We start from the raw sequence: 21143 nt of genomic DNA, 5'->3' as shown, positions 1-21143 counted from the left end.
AAGCTGAATATTCCGACACAAACGCAGCAAGTAGTAGGTTATCTACTGGAAAATTTCCAGTATTTATAGCTTAATCCCTAGGTTACAAAATTTAGAGAGACATTGCTATAAGTGATCCCGGGCCTCCAAATTTTGTACTCACTATGGATTTTGATTTTAACATAGTTTTTCAATTGCAAATTGATATTCATTTTTTCAAGTTGATATTCAGGTTACATGATCAGATTAAAAAAAAGAGTAAATATATTAACTGAAAATGGTTGGTGTTTTGTTCTAGTTATTTTCAAAATGATTGAAACAATAGGGTGAATGGAGAGACCAAATGTTTACTTCGCTGGAAATCCTCTTGCTTTGTTTTTAACTGGACCTTTTAGGTATCTTCAGCTATCTACAGTGTTTTTATACAGGAGTGTTTGGTGGTATTTCTACACAGGGAGTGCTGTCCAGTGAGACTGGGAGTCAAGACGCTTGAGGTGAAATCCCGTCTCCAGCTAAATCAATGAGAGCTTTGTCATTGACTTCACTAAGGCCAGGATTTCACCCCAGGATTCTATTCCTCACTCTGACATAGCTTTGCTCTGCGATCCTGGACAATCACATAACTGTTCTGGGTCTGATTTTACCCATCTGTCAAATAAACACAAAGCTGTTTAATTACTCCTTACAGCACTCTGGGACACAGTAATGTTTGAAAAGTGCTTTGAGATTCTTTGAGGAAAAGGTGATACTTATGGGTAGTCTTCTAATATTACTATACTAATACATTCTGTTAATTCTGAAACCCCAAACCAATACCTATAAAGATAATAAATAATAAATACTACTACTACTACTGGCCATCAGATTATTTATTTTGTAATTGTTCTCAGTATTTACTAAATTGTCTACATGTTCAAGATTACTGCACTCTCTAGCAGAAAGCTCCTTTCCTCTGGGGATAAATATTTTTTCCTTTTGTTCTGTCACTGATATTTTCCTATTGCTGTTTTGGTCTCCATTTTTTTGTCTTCTTGGGTTCTCTGTAGCTTTTCTCAAGCCCTCATGAAACACTACAAAGTTTTAGATATAATATATCTCATACAATATCATTACGATTCCTTTTGTTTGTTAATCAGACTGAAAATAGGTCACTGTGTTTTGTCGTGGAATGAAATGCCTGACCCAGAAAAACACCAGTGGAAGTAAGGGCACAAAGTATACTAGCTTGATTTTCACATTGCATCACACGCATCTAATATATCACTCCCTGATCCTAAACTATAATGCTGTCCTGCTGAATATGCTTAAACAGTTCTCTGCTGTATTATATGAAGGACTCTGAAGACAGAACATAAAACCATAACCACTTCTTAAAAATTGTTTTGACTACAAAAAGGGATTAGCATTATAAACATCTGTCATAATCAGAGGAGAAATCAAATTTGTTTTCATTTAGAAGTCAAGAATATTCAGACCTAAAATACAAAAGGGACATATACTGCCCACTTTTAAAGGGCATGCAGATGATCTAAAGGAAGAAGAACTGCTGTGTTTCCACTGCACAGAGGATAAGCTGGGGAGAGGCTGAGTAGAGGACTTGCTCTCTGTTGGGTATGTCTGAGTAGAGGGACCCACGTTGCAACAGAACAGATCTATGCTGTGCTCCTTACCATGGCATATGAACGTCTCAATGGTTCTCTCTACAGCTATGCAGATAGGGCTTGAAGCAAAGGAGTGATATGGGCATGACCAATGAGTTTTCAAATACATGAATCCACTGACCAACCCAGCTCCCACTCCTGCATGAAGTTACGGCGCACAGTTGCCACTACTACGGCATCCACATTTGTGAAATGGCTGCACTGCTGCTCTAGCCAGTGTGCAGAGAGTTACTCTCCATAACACACATTTATCTGGACTTGGTGGAAATTTCCAGGATTTGGCCTTATGTGTAAAATAATCCAATATGTTTGATAGTCATTATCCTCTGCTCTGTTCTTGTATGCTGCTTACTTCTATGGTTAAAGATCTGTCAGAATTCCTTAGCCCCAGTTTCTTAGATTAGGAAGATTAGTTAGATTTGTAAAATGTTCTGAATACATTTAACACACTACATAAATATGAAGTATTATTACCAGATGTTCAGGTTGCTATATTACAAACACATTAAATCCTATTGGGATGAATCTAGGTGCACAAATATTTTTGTACCCATTTTTAACCATTGTGTGACGGAGTGGCAAAAAATACCTTACATGACTGTTCCCCCACAATGATAACTTTTGCAAGTTGCTGATTATTATTAGTGTTTTGCAATTTCTGAATAAATTAAAACAGCAGACTTACAAAACTAACTATGTAGCAGGAGCTGAGTAACTAGGATTACATTTACCACCTTACTTATGTTCAGTTTAATGGGGCTACTCATGGAGTAAGATATTATGCAATGGGCTAGATTCCCAGCTGAGATAGTTGGCATAGAACATTGGTTTGACAACCATTTACTGTAGCTGAATATCTGGCCCAGTGTGAGTAAAGATGGCAGAATCTAGCCTGTAATGATTTTGCAATAATGTGAACTTTGCACTGGATGAGGAGTTCATAATTTCAGAAAGTGATGTCAACAGAGTAATATAAACACTAGGCAATGACCATGCAATTTGTCATTCATTATACCTTTTCTCTCATGGAAGTACTCTAATGTTTTTATTGGTCAGAAATAAAGCAAGAAATACAGGGACTTCTTGGTAAGCCTTCTTGCGTCAAGCCTGCTGTGTGCCTAGGAATGCGTGACAACCCATCAGCCCACTCCTGTCTGTTTTCTAGACACAAACTGCTCGGAGACCTTCTTCTGGTCAAACGCCTTGTGCAATGTATTTACAGTGCTCTCCCCACCACCTTTACAAACATGTGCAGCTCTGTATTTATAAGCATGCAATCCTTAGCTCATTCAGCCATCTTCAGGAAAAACTTCCTAACTGTAAGAACTGTGGGAGAATGGAAAAGACGCCTCAGGCGGTGGTGGAAGCTCCTTCAGTGGAAGTTCTCAAAAGGAGGCTGGAAAGCCAGCTGTCTTGGATGGTTTAGACACAACAATTCCTGCAGCGTGGCAGGGACGTTAGACTAGATAATCCTTGCAGTCTTTTCTAACCCTGTGATCCTAGGATTGCCCCTGAGAGCTCTCTCCTGGCCCTGCCTCTCAAAAGCTTGCCTCTCTCTCTCTCTCTTTCCCCATACCGCTTCCTTCCTGTGTCTCTTCTACTTTCTGGGCTAATTAGCCTTTGGGGCTCTCCGCAGCCTATTGCTATCTATCAGTTAGGCACAGTTTGGCCCCCCAGATTTACTCCAGGGCAATTTAATTGCTGATCCAGTGATCAGAGTGCTGGTACAGCTGTCTTTGTCAAGCACTCTGTCATAGAATGGCAGAACAGGTTATTTGTCAGAACATCCTGTGCTTTGAGATCCCCTGATAGGAGCCCTCTGAGCTGCAATACCTAGGCACTGAGTTAAGGATACTGTGCAGCCTTCATCCATAATTTCCGTAGTTTAGCTGCTTTGTCTCAGACTCCTTAATGTTATTTTACTGACACTATTCAGTGATAAACAGAGCTTTTGCTATAGCCTAGGCTAGACCTATTTATAAAGTGTGGCACCGACTATGCCCGTTTTATCATGTTTCCTTTTTTAAAAAAATTAAAAATGAATCTCACACAAAATGACAAATATTTCTCTGTCAGAGATACAACCATATTCTATTTTCCTAAAGCCAAATGAAAGTGAAGGCCTGCACAGAATCATATTTAAATAACGATCCAAAGGGAGGGGGAATATTCAGTAAGTTTCACAGCAGTATCAACTGTTTCATAACAGATCAACAGTTTTTCTTGAAACAGAGTGGGCCAGTTTTTCTGGTCCACTCCACACTTTTTGCTCTGACCAGGTGATGCCGAAGAAGTGGGGACTGCACATAAATCCCCAGCTGGACATACCGCTGGCATGACAGAGGCTCAGTGGGCACAGAGCTGGTATAGTTGACTCTTGTTCTCCCTCCCCACAGCTGCCCCCTAGCATACAGGGCAAGTCCAGGGTGGAAAGAGGTGTATCATTGACCAGGAGTGGCCAGAGCACACAGTGCTCCTGCTAACCCCAGTTTGGATAATCCTTTGGGGACCAATTCCGGCTGGCACAAGTTAGAATGGCCCCCAGGCTGCTCTCATCTGTGCCAGGGCTAAGGCTGAGATAGTGTCCCCCCACACTGCTGCGATCTCCAGAAACAGCATAGCAAAGAATCAGGCCCAGTGGAAGTTTTGCCTTCATTTTTCAACATTTTACAGAAATTGAGAAAAAATGCCCAGGTGTATGCGCATTGGAGGCCCCTGGACTGTCCAATATATAATAGTTATAATACACCAGGTAGCATTAAGACATTTCTCTCCTGATTTCCCTCTTAGTGACTGCCTATTACTACTACTAATTCCCAGACAAAAATTACAGTTCTATAGAGTTACAGATAAGAGTATGTCTTAGTAACTTAAGGATAAAAAAAGATTACAGGGATGTTGTCATCACCCTAAAGCCAAGCATTACAAACCCAGGAACTGCATAATTAAGGTTATACTTAAAAGAAATCCAGACATAGTAAGGTGAGAAATGCACAATTAAGGTACCCAAACAAACTTAACTCTGCCTTGTAGTGGTGTCATGCAATAACCATACAATTATGATTAAGCTATTGTAGTGTTTGTGGTCTCAGATTAGATTAAACTGATTTTTAGACATATTAGAGTTTTTCATATGTTTTCCCCTTCCTGCTATCACAACAGGCCAAAGTTAAGGTTGTCTAGGTACCATAACTGTGCATTTCTTAACGTAACATGTTTAGATTTCTTTTAAGTATAACTTTAATTATGTAATTCCTGGATTTGTAATGCTTGTTTTGGGGATGATTACAAAAGGCCCGTAATGTTTTTTTACCCGTTGGCTTCTGATACATACTCTCAACTTGAACTCCATCTTAACATTGACTTTTTTTGTATGGGCATTTTCTTATGTTTAAGTAATTATTTAAAATTTCATATATGAAAACTAAACAGGAAACCCAAAGAGACTACTCAGAGAGAACCCAGGCCCTGAGATTCAATGTTGGTGCAGTTTAGCAGTTTACCCTGGACTTCTGCCCCTTTTACCACCCCATCAGTACTGCCTCTGTGCACAGAGGAGCTGAGATTGCAGTACCATAGGAAGCTGGTCAAGTTCTGATGCCCAATCTAGCATACAGACATTAAATGTTTAAAGAACAGTGACAGCTGAACCAAGTAAGCTACCAGTGAGAACTCCTGACACATGCATCCAGTCTCCCGCATACTGATGATAACTAATTACAACCAATAGAATTGTTCCATGCAAATTTACTGCAGAGGAAGGGTGATGATTGGTTGAGTTACCTCTAGAGTCACAACGACCTCCCTTAAGAGTTACCTGAGCTGTCGACCTGCACCTGTCTGCAGCCTATATATTCATAAGTTATTAACAGTTGCATCCAATTGTTATCTTAATTGTAATTTAATTTCCTCAAATATAGCTTATGCATAAGATTTCAATTAATTTTAACAATATGGAAAGTGCCTGTGTTATTTCATTATTAAGATAATTCAGCAGAAAGAAAAGATTGACATGAGATGTGAAATTTCTTAAAGGACCTAGTTTTTAATTAATTTTAACTCAACCTAATTAACAGAATTATTTGTAAATTCTCAGAAAATTCATTCTGCACTCAAAGAGAAAACACTGTAAATATGGGGAGGATATGTTGTATTGTTCATATGAAAAAGAAGTTGAGTCCCTGCTTTAAGTACTAAATCAGGGGTAGGCAACCTATGGCACGCATGGTACTCACACTGCCTGGGTCCTGGCCACCCATCTGGGGGGCTCTGCATTTTAATTTAGTTTTAAATGAAGCTTCTTAAACATTTTTAAAACCTTATTTACTTTACATGCAACAATAGTTTAGTTATATATTATAGACTTATAGAAAGAGTGCTTCTAAAAACGTTAAAATGTATTACTGGCACGCGAAACCTTAAATTAGAGTGAATAAATGAAGACTCAGCACACCACTTCTGAAAGGTTGCCGACCCCTGTACTAAATAGACCTCTACCTTAACTATGGTGTCTTAACTGCACCTCCATAATAACTAACATTGTTTCATTGGGTACACTTTTATAACACTTACAAGTATTTCCACATATTTCACATTAAAAGATCTCTGCAAAGTAGATAAATGGCAAGGGCCTATTTGCTTGTTATAGAAGTGAGGAGAGGCTAATGTTAGATGATTGTAGAGGAAGCACTGAATGTTTTTCAAGCCACCATATTTATCTTGAAGAAAAGTTTACATACAGATGTTATTGTTGAAGTGGCAGGCCATACTGGTATCTAGCTGGCTTTACTTTCAGATCAGCTGGTATCTTTTCTCCTATGTCTTAGAGTGCAGTTTGCTTTAATCTCCTTTTCAACTCTTGGAAGAGGAGTATTCCAGCATCCTGCATCAATGTTTTATTTGTTATGCAGGGACCTCCATTCAGATGAGTTTCTGCTATACTACCTTATGCCTCATCCATTTTGTTTCTGCCGACAGTCATGTTCCAGTGTCATGTGGACACTGCTACTGACAGCACTTTTCCAATATTGTAGCAGTAGGTCATGATGTCCCTGTTCCTCTACAGTTCCTGAGAGATAAACTGAAGCACCCCCGACTTGTGATCCTATGGCAAGATTGGCAAAGCATTTTCCTAAGCAAGCCTGATCAACTCTAGTGCTCCTTATGCATGATCCTCACTCAAGTTCTACTCTCTGGTAGAAGCAGTTCAGTGAGAGGGCCATCACTGCTGTCTTGCTTTTGGTAAGAGAGTTCTATCCTACTTTTCAAACAATGTACATTACACACAATGAACCATAAGTTAAGGCAATCAGCAACAAAGCCATGGTCCTATATAGCTTGTATGTTGCATTTAGATTAGTTTTGAGAAAAACCAAACCAAACTAAACCAAAAATAATAGTTTGAGAACAATGCACTGCCCCCCATCCCAAGGCTCCCAGGAACCAGATGCTCAGATAACAGGAATAGGATAGGGATTTTTTACCAGGATACCAGGTCTAAATTTGGTTTAATCATTAGTGAAGGAAAATTATTACCATTGAATGACTGTTCAGTAGACTTTATGAACTGAGTTGATGATTTCAAGCAATTTCTCTCTCTCTCTCACACACACACACACTCACACACACAATCAAGCCCTCATCACTGCAATTCTTATTTGTAGTCTCAGCAGCAAGACCAAGGATTGGCAGAGTGGGAGACTGAATTGCGTTTGCATCCATAAGGAGAGGACACTGCTAGGCTCTAGTGCTGTCAACCCAGCACCTTTTATAAACACAACAGTCACTTAATGTATATTTTAAGTACACATTTTCCATTTCTGCTGCTCAGAAGCATCTTACTTCTCAGGGCTGGAACTGTGCGCGCACGCACACACACACACACACAGAGCTTTGCACATTTGGGTGCTGATGACATTCAAATAAATAATTATTAGCAATATCATCATCTTAGGTAAGAATGTTTCTTACAAACCTCAAACAATGGATTATTCCCATTCATTTACTTAAATAGATGCCATTTTTTCATGATGACACTATTTATGTATCTTATAATGAGGCTGATGACACTAGCTTCCACTGATGTGAATGGGAATTATCTTCCTTTTAAAAACTTGTAAAAATAGATAGTACGTATGCATTCATTTTGCAGAGTTATTTATTATTATTTATCTATAAAACCTATCATCAAGTAATAAATTTACCTATTTATATTTTCCAGCTTTTTAAAAAATAATGCAAACTATTATTGCATGTGAGATTTCATCCATTTTGCCCAACACTTGATAAACTAAACAAAAAGCAAGGTTTATGTATGTATGTATTGGTAAATATAACAAGATGCATCCCAGCTGCAAAGTTGATGACAGGTTAGTTCAAATCCTTGGCAATGCCTAAAATAAGGATCCCCTCTCAATACTGGAAACCCTAACACATAGTTATGCCAGTTTTAAGCTCATTATAATGGAGTGCTCAGATAGTATGGTGATGAGCGCTCTGGTAATAAAATAAACTAGAGCTTGTTGGTTTTCTTCATATTCTAGCGAGCTCATTGGTGATAAAGGTAAGAACTTATGTTTTTTAATCCCGGATTTAAAATCAAATTCCTCAAAAACAACCTCGAATGGAAAGGAACCATTCCTGACAGGCTCTTCCTTAGGAAGCTGGGCATCTGTACAGTGTCTGTCCTGTGTCAGAGAAAGTCCTCGTCAGTGGCTAAGGGCGGTGGGCTTGATCTCCTTTGCCAAAGCGTTGGCTTGTGAGCGCCTCTCTGCCGAGCGCGCTGCGCTGTTCGTAACTTGGTGCCGGCGGGGAAGGATCCGCTATTGCTAGCGCTAGCAGCCACTAACCAGCCTCCTGCTTTCCGAGCCTCCTTCTAAACCATCTGTAGCCGCCTGCTTTTCCCCATTGGTGCTGTCCTTCCTCCAGCCTCCGACATTTTCACACACACACACACACACACACACGGGGCGGGGGGGGGGGATTCTGTAGAAGAATCCGGCCAAGCCCCAGCTCCCTGCTGATGCCGCAGAATAATGAGGGGGGAGGATGGGTGGGTGACATGAAAGGCTATGGAGTGAGTGTAAAGAAAATCCATAACTCATCAGAATAATGAACGGCAAGGATGGTGCCTATGAGCCACTTCTCAGTTTGCCCTGCACCGAAGCAGCTCCGATAGACTTAGTGGGGGCCCCGTCCTTGTATTAAGCCCCCTTTCCTCCGGCCAGCACTCTGCACTGTGTTACATGCCTCGGTTTAGGTCTTACAGGGAATCACTTCCATTTCCAAGGAACCTAGACAAACGGTGTGTGTGGTTTCTAAAAGGCCACGGTCTCCGATTATTTCAAATCAGTGCAAAATGCAAGGGTGTATTGCCCCCACTCTCCCGCCCAGAAGAGAACCCGACTCAAGGGAGCCAGAGAAGATCAAGAGGAAAAGTACGACCCCCCCACACCCCCTTTCATATCTGCGAACGGACATTTCACGATATCCCCCCTCCCTTCCCCCAACATGGTAGGAACCCCCCCTCCCCCGCCTGGATTGATCAGGATTCCTTGATGCAGCTGATGCACAGCAGCAGCAGCAGCAGCATCGCTCCACACAGCCACAGCCCAGGAACCAATATCTGGGGAGTCCAGCGAAGCCACCGCCAAGCCCCGCGCTCCCTTTCCTCACCCCTTTGTGCATCACTGGAGACGAGCGACACTCGCTCGGACCCCACCTTGCAGCTCAGCCCCCGGGCCACCGCGGCTGCCCCCCCCCAGCTACACACACTCACGTCCCCCGTGTGAGTGCATTTGCAGTTGTACTCCCTCTCCACCCCCCTCCTGTCCCCACCCCCCGGTCTCTCTATTCCAGACACCAGGATAAAGCAGACATGTTGGTGCCATTTAACCAGGTTCAGGTTCAAAATAATAATAATAATAAAAAAAAAAAACCCAAAGCGGTCTGGCTTACCCACCCCCGCCTGGCTGCGTGTGCTTGGCACTGAGCGATCCCGGGAAGGGCTCGTGCAGCTGGTCCCTAGCGGAGCTGATTTGCTGCCATCCGCCCAACTTCAGCACCCAGCCGGCAGGGAGAGAGGGAGGGAGAAGGGAGGCAGGGAGCGAGCGCACATGCGCCCTGCCTGCCACTCGCGCTGGACCCAGCCGAGCAGCTGGAGTTTCCCTGCTTCTCCCCGGCGTGACTCACACCCAGTCCCCTGCGCCTCCGCTTCCTCCCCGGGGAGCTTGCCCGGAGCAGGCTGGCGGGGAGCAAGGGCCCAGGCAAAGAGCCTGAGGAGGGAGTGGTCCAGAGAGGATGCACGGGGAGGAGAGAACCGGTGCTATTGGTCCTCGGGCTCTGGGAATGAGTCTCCAGCCAAACATGGCTGCTTTGGAGAGGGAGACTCAATCTCTGGCGATGGGTTTTTAGATCACCTGGCTCTGGGGAGGAGTGAGTTGGGGCTGTGCACCAGCTGTGCTTTGTATGGAAGGCAGGGGTAGCTTGGGAGGGGCGCCTCCTTTTCTAGTTCTGAAATGGAAATAAATGTCATGGTTAAATACAGAAGTTAATAGTCCCACCATAAATAATATTACCTCAGCCACCTTGTGTCTCATGGATAAATACAGGGGGGAAGGTAACAGCTTGCGTCTGAGGAGGTGGGTATTCACCCACAAAAGCTTATGCTCCAATACATCTGTTAGTCTATAAGAAGGGGCGGCTGTAGCTTTTTTGCCGCCCCAAGCATGGCAGTCAGGCGGTTTTTGGCGGCGTGCCTGCGAGAGGGCCCCGGTTTCGTGGCTTGCCTGTGGAAGGTCCGCCGGTCTCGCGGCTTCGGCATACCCGCCGCTGAATTGCCGCCGAAACCAGGGAGCTGGTGGACCTCCCGCAGGCAAGCTGCCAAAGGCTGCCTGCCTGATGCCCTCACAGGGACCAGCAGGGCGCCCCCCGCGGCTTGCCACCCCAGATACGGGCTTGGAGCGCTGGTGCCTGGAGCCGCCGCTGTCTATAAGGTGCCACAGGACTCTGTCTCTTTTTATAGATCCAGACTAACACAGCTATCCCTCTGATACTTACCTGGACCCTGCTTATTTTTGTACCTTAACCTCCAAACTGGACTAGCCAACGAGACAAAAAGGTCGAGCTGCTCCTACTGCACACACAGAAAAGACCACCCAGACTCTGGGTGGCAGATTGACACAAAAAACACCTGCATAACTTTTGAATTCCATGCACCCAAGTTCTAATGCCTCAGTAGACAACCAGTGGGGGTGCTCCAAGTGCAAGGACAAAACCAACACCATGATTCACCTCATGGAACAGTGATACAAAAATCTGGTTCCTGCCAACTTTTTTGCCAAACTTTCAAATTCCACTGCCTAAACAGAGGACACATTTAGTCATTTTTGTTGCACCTTACAAAATCCCGCACCTGATGTGTTCCCGTGCAATAGCCCTGCACTAGCTCAGATCTGACATCTAGATCCTACTGAATTTTGACACAAATCCAGAAATTCTAACATAAAAATTGAAAACAAGTGTTCTTTCTACTAGCCAACCAAAACAAGCTGCCCCCCAACACATCATGGTATAAGGAAGGTGTAATGACTTTATTTGGCACCTGTATCCTGCTAATTTTTGGTTGCATATCTCTCACTCCCCTGCCCCCTTCCCAATTTTAATGTCTATGAAGCTTTTCTGAGTCCACCAGATAATCTAGATCCCAAAGTATTCTGGTGGAACAGTGCTACAAATACTGGCCAGATCTTAACATAGCTGAAATAAAGGAAAGGCAAGCAGTCCAGGAGGACTAGCCTCACAACAGCATAAGCATCAAACACTTTATTTTCTTTTAAAATAAAAAAACTGACTAAATATAGCCAAATTACAGATTAAATCTACAACTATAGTAATCATATGCCCCTGTCCCTGAATTCTGGGAAGAGGCACTTCAAGCTCCTAATGATGAGGGCTGAAGTCAACCAGAGTCAATGCTCAGCACCTCTAAAATCAGGCCACTTAGATGCCTAAATAAGGATGCAGGCACCTAACTTTATAGATTTAAGTTTGACAATTTTGGCCTACATTAAAACAAAGTACCCAAAGGAGCAGAAAAGCTGATGAGTGAAGTGTCACAGGTACTGCGTGTGCTCCAAATCCAACTGCAGTGGTCAGAAGGAAGGGGAAGGTAAAGCCACATCCTTTCTATACCTTAAGATCAGGTACACCTGCGGGAGGTCCACCGAAGCCACGGGACCAGCGGACCCTCCGCAGGCAAACTGCCGGAGGCAGCCTGCCTGCCACCCTTGTGGCGCCGGCAGAGCACCCCCCGTGGCTTGCCGCCCCAAGTGCGTGCTTGGCGTGCTGGGGACTGGAGCCGCCCCTGCTTAAGATCCATGACTAAGGGGGTGGAACAAGAGTCACTGCTTTTGGGAAGAGGATGAGTTTGTGCATTGGGATTTGCTTATTCTTAAGAGTGTGGATCCATACATGCAACTCAGGAAGGAGAAGATGACAGTTTTACTACTCAAAATAAGTGTGTGTTCGTGAGCACGCACACATGCGTGCAGGTGATGGGAGAGTGAAGAGGAGGTTTATTGGAATATGTATCTTCCTGTGACAACATCTACGCATTTCTCACTAATCCCATGTTTAGGGAACTTTAGCTGAGTGTGTTCTTCAGAACACAAGTACCAACAGGCTTTTGTCAATTCTGGATTCTTTCTCCTCCACCATGAAGTCCCTTGAACAGAGAATGGGGATTTTATGGTGACCTACTTATTTGTTGTTTTGACCTATATATATATTTAGGAGGGAAATGTAAGTTTCATTATATTTTGGGAGTCAATAGGATTGATAGTACTAGTGAGTGGCAAAGGATGATGGGACAGTGGGAACTGTTTGCATTCCATATTTGTTCATATTCAGGATTCTTAATGTGAGAGTTTGTGAAACTGTATAATTTTCATAAAGAAAGTAATATTGTTTTGGAGGTGTTTTCTGGATTCCATTGAAGCATATGTTCAACTGTAACTCTTTTTAATTAAGCTTTTTGTTTTTAGATCTTCCTATATTTTTGAATGAGCAACACAATTTTAAGGCTTCATTTTAGGAAAGCATCCTGTTTAGGAGAAACTCTTATGCATATGCCTAACTTTGAAGTTAAGCATATCAAGATACATGTTGATAAATTGGAGAGGGTTCAGAAACAGCCACAAGAATAATTAACAGATTAGAAAACATACCTTATAGTGATAGCCTCAATGAGCTCAATCTATTTAGTTTAACAAACAGAAGGTTAAGGGATGACTTGATTACAATCTAGAAGTACTTACATGGGGAATACTTAATAATGAGTTCTGCAGTCGAGCAGAGAAAGATATAACATGATCCAATGGCAGGAAGTTGAAGCTAAACAAATTCAGACTGGAACTAAGGTGTAAATTTTTAACAGTGAGAGTAATTAACCATTGGAATAAAACCATCTACTAGCCAAAGGATTCAAAATTAGCGGTGGTAATTACAGAAGTACTAGTATATACTTATTGTAAACTTCATGCAAAACATTGGTAGCTGGCATCTCAAGAAGTTGCCAGTGGCCTATTTACATCCTGACACTGTTTGCAAGGATTATGGGTATTTTTTCTGTCAGTTTTATACTGCTTCCCATAACCAGAGTATGTGAGCACCTATCTTGTAAAATCAGTAGCAATTGTAGTTTCTCTAGTGGATTTCATGGGGTTTCTGGCAATTCTTCTTTTATGGCATAAAAAAATCTGCTTGGGATAGGAATTAGATTTTTAAAAAATATGTATTAATCTGCTGGTTTGTTTCAGGATTTTTTCTTAGTTGAGTGGATTTTTTGGGGTAGAAAGGGCTGTCAGTGGGATGAGATTCATTCTTGGCCATTTTCTAAAGAAGGTCACACTCTGGATTATTCACTTAATTTCCTCTGGAAGCCTGGGCAAGTTGTTTCTGGGTCATATAGCTTTCCCCACTGAGATCTAAATAATGTACATGCTCTGTCACCAGTGTGAGAATCCATTATTGTTTCATCCCTAATTACTTTTAAAGATAACTGGACAAATACTAATTTCTAGGGTGACCAGACAGCAAGTGTGAAAAATCAGGATGGGGTGGTCGGCGGTGGGGGGAGGTAATAGGAGCCTATATAAGAAAAAAGACCCAAAAATCTGGACTGTCCCTATAAAATTGGGACACCTGGTCACCCTACTAATGTCATTACTCGAAACTCCATAAGGTTTTGTCTGAGTAAAAATTGAGTAAAAAATGAATAAGGATTTCAGAATTTGGCCTAAGTATACTCAGGAAATACCTAAAGCATGTGCCTACCTTTAAGGTAATAGTGCTGATGGAATATATTTAGACTTCTGCAAGGCATTTGACTTGGTATGCATGATGCGTTGATTAAAAAACTAGAGCAATATACAGCTAACATGGCTTACATGAAAAGTGGCTAACTGACAGGTCTCAAAATATAACTAACAGGGAATCATCACTGAGTGGGTGTGTTTCTAGTGGGGTCCTGCATGGATCCGTTCTTGGGTCTACTCTGTTTAACATTTTTATCAGTGCCTGGAAGAAAACATAAAATCATCACTGATAAAGTTTGCAGGTGACACAAAGATCAGGGAAGTGGCAAATAATAAAAAGAGGACAGGTCACTGATACAGAGTGATCTGGATTGCTTGGTAAACTGGACAGAAAACAATATGCATTTCAATATGGCCAAATATAAACAACAAAGAATGCAGGCCATACTTATAGGACTGGAGATTCTATCTTGGGAAGCTGTGACTTTGAAAAAGAGCTGGGGGTCATGGTGGCTAATCAGCTGAACATGAGCTTCCAGTGTGATGCTGTGGCCAAATGGTCTAATGAGATCTTGGATGTATAAACAGAAGAATACCGACTAGGGGTAGAAAGGTTATATTATCTCTGTATCTGGGGCATGTGCAACCTCTGTGGGAATACTGTGTCCAGTTCTGGTGTCCAGAATACAAGAAGGATGTTAATACATTGGGGAGGGTTCAGAGCACACCCATGAGAATGATTAAAAGGATGAGAAAACATGCCTTGTTGTGATAGAGTGAAGGAGCTCAATCTATATAGATTAACAAAGAGAAGGTTGGGGGAGGGTCATTTGATTACAGTTTATAAGTGCATTAATGACATGGGGAACAAATATTTGATGATGGGCTCTTCAGTCTATCAGGTAAAAGTATTAAAAATACAATGGCTGGAAGTTGACACTAGAAAAATTCAGAATGGAAATAAGGCACAAGTTTTTTTCACAGTGAGGGTAATTATCCATTGGAACAAGTTTATCAAGGTTTGTGGTGAATTCCCCATCACTGGCTATTTTAATATCAAGATTAGATGTTTTTCTACAAGATGTGCTCTAGTTCAAACAGGAATTAATTCAGGAACGTTCTATGGCCTGTGTTATATAGAATATCACACTAGATGTTCACAATGGCCTTCTGACCTTATAATATATGAATGTGCTTAACTCCCGTTGAAGTCAATGGGATTTAAGCACATGCTTAAAGGATTTTTCTGAACAGGGGTAGACTTAAGCACATGCTTTGATGTTTTTATGAATGAGAGTCTGTCACAGGATAGCTGGCCCCTGAGGATGGTCAGACTCTCAACCTTCCTGTGACAGGCTCTGCCAAAGGGAATGTGTCAGCCCAGATCCTTCCCAGGATAAATGATTGTCTAAGGTGCCAGGCAGTAGTTAATGAGTTAAGAAACACCTCAGCCTTATACAGGGTTATGTGGGCTCAGGCAAGAGAGGACACAGGAGAGGAAGAGCCTGGGGAAAGAACTCCTCAGGGGATCTGGCTAGGAAGCTGCTCTCAGTGGGGTCTCCCTAGAGAACCGAGGCTCTTGGGGAGAGGAACTCTCCCTAGAAAGAGGAAGTTCCCAAGGGGAGGGCTTCTCAGGGGGAGCCTGGTGAAGGGGGTTCATCAGGAAAGAAAACGAAGGAAGAAAGTTCCTAGGTGGGAGAGGCGTTGAAAGGAAGGAGCTATGAATGCCGTCTCAGGGGAGCCTGGCCCCATGGAAGGGCTTCACCATGTAGCAGCAGAAGTCCCAGCTCAGAGGACTTATATTCCTTTTGAGGAAGGGTTGTTGCAGTCTGATCTCTGTGGGGACCTTGCCCCAAGAGGAGAGACCCTTTCTCAGGTGATAAGAAGCCCTGGCTCCAGAAGAGGATATTGGCTCAAGACGGCCTCACTGATAAGAGACCTGGACATAAGTCAGGTTGATGGACTACAGTTAACTCAGCCCCTTTCCCCTCCAGCTAGGGTGCTGGAGTGGAAGCCTGTTTGTGTAATGTTCCACCTTTGGGTTAAATAAACTATACCCCTGAAGGGGCACTGTTCAGTACAAGTATCAGAGGGGTAGCTGTGTTAGTCTGGATCTGTAAAAAGCAAGAAAGAGTCCTGCGGCACCTTATAGACTAACAAATGTACAAATAAGCCTCATTAGACTTATTGAAAGCCCACTAGGGGAAACTGAGACAGGGATGTACTTGCAGTAAACCTTTACACCCGGTGTTGCCAAACTGTAGCTTGTGAACCACATGCAGCTCTTTTACAGTTTAAGTGCAGCTCCCAGAGACCCCCACAGATCCCCCCCATTCTCTGCCTACAAGACTGGGCAGTGGGGAGCTCAGGGCTTTTGCCCTGCAGGGGTGGTGGGACGAGGGGCTTCTGCCCTGCAGGGAAGGGAAGTCTAAGGGCTTAGTCCAGTGGGGGAGGGGGGGAGAAGTCCTCCACCCTGACAGGTGCCACCCCATGGGACAGGTTGTGCATGTCTTGCAGCTCTCAAACTTCTGAAGATTATTATGTGCAGCTCAGAGGGTCAGTAACTTTGGCCACTCCTGCTTTACACACACAGTTTTATTTCTACTTAATTTTATGTGTTCATGCTCCCAATGGACTTTATTAAACTGGAGTTATGGTTGTGAGTACAAACTGGTAATTCCCCGGGGAGGAACCTCAGAAGAACATGGTAGTGACCAAAAAAAAACAAACCTGAAGAAACTCAGAAAATTCAGAGTTAAGATTAAACTTAAAAGAAACCCAAATATTTGAAGATAGAGAATACAAGAGAAAAAAAGTGATTGGACCACCTCTAAAAACAAGCATATCTTTCATTTGAAGTCTTGTAGATGGAGTAAAGCAAGTTATTTTATTTAATCTAAGGGTGCTATATCAACCATGAGAACAGAACTTGAATGGAAACGAAGAGCCTAAGATGATGAGACAAATCTAACTTCATATCTACTAACTAACTTCAGCCCATTCCTAACCCCGCCCCCACCAATTATTTCTTACAATATAGCTTACCCTTTTGCCAGCAGCAACAAGTGCCAGGTTCAAATAGTGAGGGGTCCTTCTTAAACAAGTGCCACTGGCTTGAGCCCCCACCTTGAATTTCTGGGATCATTAAATACCTTCCCTGAATACCCCCAAAAGGCAATACTTCCCTGTCCACAATCACTGAGTCTGCGTATGGAACAAGGAGAACTTTACTAGGGGAAAAGGCAACATAGTATTACTTTGAGGAAAAAGTAGCAACAGTATCTGCATGAATGATAAATAAATACTCTCCCAGGGTTCCTTTGGCAGCTGTTCATTAATTCTGTTCCTCACCTATTGGCATGATCATTCAATCGGCAAGTGTCCCTTAACCATGTGCTAAACTCTACTCACAGTTTGGGGTCAGTGGTAGTGTGGTCCCAGAGTCCCGAGGTGTACATGGGCAGCAGGCCTGTCTCCAGTCTATTGTTAGTTGCTGCCTTGACCTGTCTTGAGGCTCCACCACCCAACTCAGGTTCAGTGATTTCAGCTTTATGTAGAGGTTAGAGATCATGCATGTAGGGGGTGGGGTTTACTCACCAGAGTCACCTCTTTCTGCTGGGTTTCAGTAAAGAGTCCTCTTCAGACTATACTTTCTTGAGGAGCTGCTTCTGTCTCGTTGCTGGTGTCTTCCCACAGCACAGGATCCTTAATGGATGGGAACCAGGATCATTGGCACACTTGGTAGACTCCTTGCCACTGAAGATGAATCCCCTTGCTGTAAAGTAGAAGTCTTCTTCCCCTTGCTCTTGTTCAGTTCCATTACCCGACCAATTCTGAATCTGCATACTCTTATAGTGACTCCCAAATGAGTCAATGGAAGAACACTGGGTTGAAAGCTTATACCAGGGGTAGGCAACCTATGGCACGTATGCCAAAGGCAGCACATGAGCTGATTTTCAGAGGCGCTCGCACTGCCTGGGTCCTGGCCACCGGTCCTGAGGCGGGGAGGGAGATCTGCATTTTAATTTAATTTTAAATGAAGCTTCTTAAACATTTTAAAAACCTTATTTACTTTACATACAACAATAGTTGTATAGTTTAGTTATATATTATAGACTTATAGAAAGAGACCTTCTAAAAACATTAAAATGTATTACTGGCACGTGAAACCTTAAATTAGAGTGAACAAATGAAGACTCAGCACACCACTTCTGAAAGGTTGCCGACCCCTGGCTTATACTTTGAAGCTCTGCCTGTAGCTATACTTCTCCCTATTCACCAATAGATGGGAGCAGAGAGCTCCCTACCTTCTCTAGAGCTTCAGGCCACAGGGCTTACCTATATGAATTAGAACTGGTTAAATCGAAGAAAAATAGCTCAGCTGTTTGGTCTGCCCATGTTCATCATTCATTATGTGAGAACATTTGTGCAAATGGATTTTCTTTGCACAGGTGTTTGGAGAACAGCTGTTCTGTCTTCAAAAAATTCTATTTGCATGTGAACAAGGGTATTCGTAGCAAACAAGAGTATTCTCTATTTGATACTCACTATTCAATATTTGCTGTTTGTTACTAGTGAATGCCTCTTTAAAAAGTTTATCTAATCAGAGTAGAAACAAAACCATGTGACTTTGCTAACTACTCACATAGCCCATATAAAAATAGAACTCAGTGTGAATGGACACCCCACTAGGCTAACATTTGTCCTCTTAAACAATTCATCAAATATTTGTGAGTAACCAATACATCTGCAGGGTGCCTGGTCAAATAATTAACAAATGGGAAAAGAGGGTACATTCTTTGGCTATTTTATTTGAAACAAGTAACCTGTCTACTTTTACTATAAATATAATATTTTAAAAGAAATTATGATATTTTAAATGTTTGTCAATATACGTGTGATAAAAACAACTCAAAGTTTAAAAAATGCTAAGGGGTTTTCAACCACTATTGGAGTCAGTTATTTAGTTGGCCATTATCAGCTTTTTATGATGAATTGTTTGTCTGGAAAAAGACAATCAGTTGTCCTGATGTCAGATCAATAGATTATGTTTTTATGATGTAAGAAGAATTGATTTATGGACACTGTTCAGGTTGACAAGCTCAACATTTGCATTTCCAAAAAATGGTATTTTCTATTTTAAAATATTATTCTAATAAAAGACATTAAAATGAAACCCATCAATCCTTCCAAAGCAATAACTCAGCAGACTTACAACAGAGCTCCTGAAGTGGGTAATAGACAACAAACATTGTAGATTTGAACGTGGTGCTCTCCTGCTGCTGTCTATGCCAGATTTACTCTTGTGAGAGGCATACAAATGGAAGTAATTTTCATTCTCTGAGCACTTGAGACAGGATTCTTGTCAATTTCAGTCCCCTGGCATCTCACAGAAATGGAGCTGAGAGGAAAAGGGGACAGATATGTCATGACATACATGGTTGCATCATATTCAAGCACAGTTCCACCATCCCAACCAATTCATCATAGGAGATGGGATTTTTTGTTATGCCCTTTTTGGGGAAAATGCTGCTATTTAAACCTACCAGAGAGACATTTTAAAACAGAACATGCCATTTTTAAAGTTGAAGAGTTGACGATTGTCATTTTTGACAATGTACTTTCAAGTACATATATCATAAATCAATTGTTCTGAGCCCAGGAAGTCACTATGCAAAAACTGTCATGCTCTATCTTCTACAAACTGCATGTATGTATATTAAGGTTAAAACTTGTATTGCAAAAGATCAGGACACACAAAGTTAATTTTCCTGCAGTGACTAACTCTTTCTTCTTGTTTATATACATTATGACAGGACAATGATTCTCAAGGAGTGGGCTGCTGCCCCTGGACAGACTGTAAACATTTCCCAGGGGCTTCGGAATAGAGCTGCTTGAAATTTTTCATGTAGGCAGTTTTTCCACTGAACAATTTGGCTATGTTGTATGTAATAAAAAATGTGTTTAAATCGAAAATATCAATACTGATTAAAAATGTCTATTTTCCCATGGGAAATGTCAAAACAAAATGTTTTTGTGAAAAGTTTTGTTTTGGCTTTTTGGTGTAAAGAAACCAAAACAAAGCAACCTTTTATGTAAACTAAATAAAAATTATTTTGTTTCAAAATGTCTATTCAAAACAGAAATTTTTTGTTTTGGTTTGAAATTTCCTGCAGGAAAACTGATTTTTTTGACCCTCCCAGTTTTCTATTTGAAATTTCTCATGGCAAATATGTCAGTTTCCCAGCCAGCTCTACCTCTGAGCTCAGTGCAGCACTTGGGAACTTGCAAACATACTGCTCAGCCTGTCTGCTGCGAGGAGCTAGACTGCCTCCGAAATCCACCCTGGACCACTTCTGGATGAGGATGACCCCTCCCATCACTTCCATTGTAGAGTGGAAGGGGGCAGATGGAGCCTCATCTATCTGTGGTGTGGCTAGCAATGCTTGAATAGTGTCATATATATTATGCTCTCTCTCCTCAGTCCAGCTCTGGTTCGGCTGTGCTGAGTTCAGTCCAGGAGTGCTACCTGTGCTTCTGGTAGAGTGGCAGAGCAGAGGATAGGGAAATAGGCATAATTCAGTAACAAGTTGCTTTGAAAGTGTACCCTTTCCTGCTCATTATTGAATCTCTAGGGCTCCTCATATTCTTATTATGTTTTCAACAAGTTTGTTGTGGCCTTTACTTATTTTCTAGTTTATTTGATACCTTTACTTTGTGCTGCTATCTTTTGGCCAACCCTTCTGAACCTTCATCACATTGGCCACTACCCCAGCAAGTCCTTGTGAAATGTTGGTACTTCCCTCTTCACTATTTAACAAACCTTTCGCTTCAGCAAAATGAACTAAACCCAGAGCCCAGCATGGAGACGGCAGCCATGTGCACTTAATACTGCCAACCAGTGACAATTTAAATGAGTAGTTTTGCAGCTTCATATTTGGCTACTGGACAAGGCTTCTGAATTTTACTCCCAAACTCATCTTGCTTTCTAGGAGAGGAGCAGTGTGGTGGCAGCATGCTCGATCTCTGAGGACAAGAAACACTTTGAATCACTACCAGCCTCTCAGAGAACAGCTCATATTAAGGAGAACTAAACTCCAAAAAATTTGGGAAAAGTACTGTTTACAGCAGGCTGTATCCGAAGCATTCTGAACAGGCCCCCTGGCAATAAAGACACATATGTTCAAGA

At 42.1% G+C, this 21143-nt stretch overlaps 1 protein-coding gene across 4 annotated transcripts in view; it reads right to left on the bottom strand.

Moving 5' to 3' along the window:
• Positions 1 to 21143, bottom strand: part of RGS17 (regulator of G protein signaling 17) — a 106088-nt gene that overhangs the window by 71743 nt on the left and 13202 nt on the right. Inside the window, exons 2-3 of one of the 4 annotated variants that reach the window (XM_039529671.1) lie at positions 19170 to 19355; positions 17552 to 17968 (exon numbers count right to left, since the gene is read on the bottom strand). The gene's annotated coding sequence lies outside the window, so the exon portion shown is untranslated. Of the gene's footprint in view, positions 1 to 9596; positions 9718 to 17551; positions 17969 to 19169; positions 19356 to 21143 lie in introns of those variants that run through there. The other 3 variants (XM_039529670.1, XM_039529673.1, XM_039529672.1) reach the window with 3 other exon arrangements.

Source organism: Mauremys reevesii, linkage group 3 (genome assembly GCF_016161935.1).
Source record: "Mauremys reevesii isolate NIE-2019 linkage group 3, ASM1616193v1, whole genome shotgun sequence".
In the NCBI taxonomy this organism is placed as follows: Eukaryota; Metazoa; Chordata; order Testudines; family Geoemydidae; genus Mauremys; species Mauremys reevesii.
Note: the sequence above shows the minus strand (reverse complement) of the source record. Positions and strands in the feature narration are given on the sequence as shown.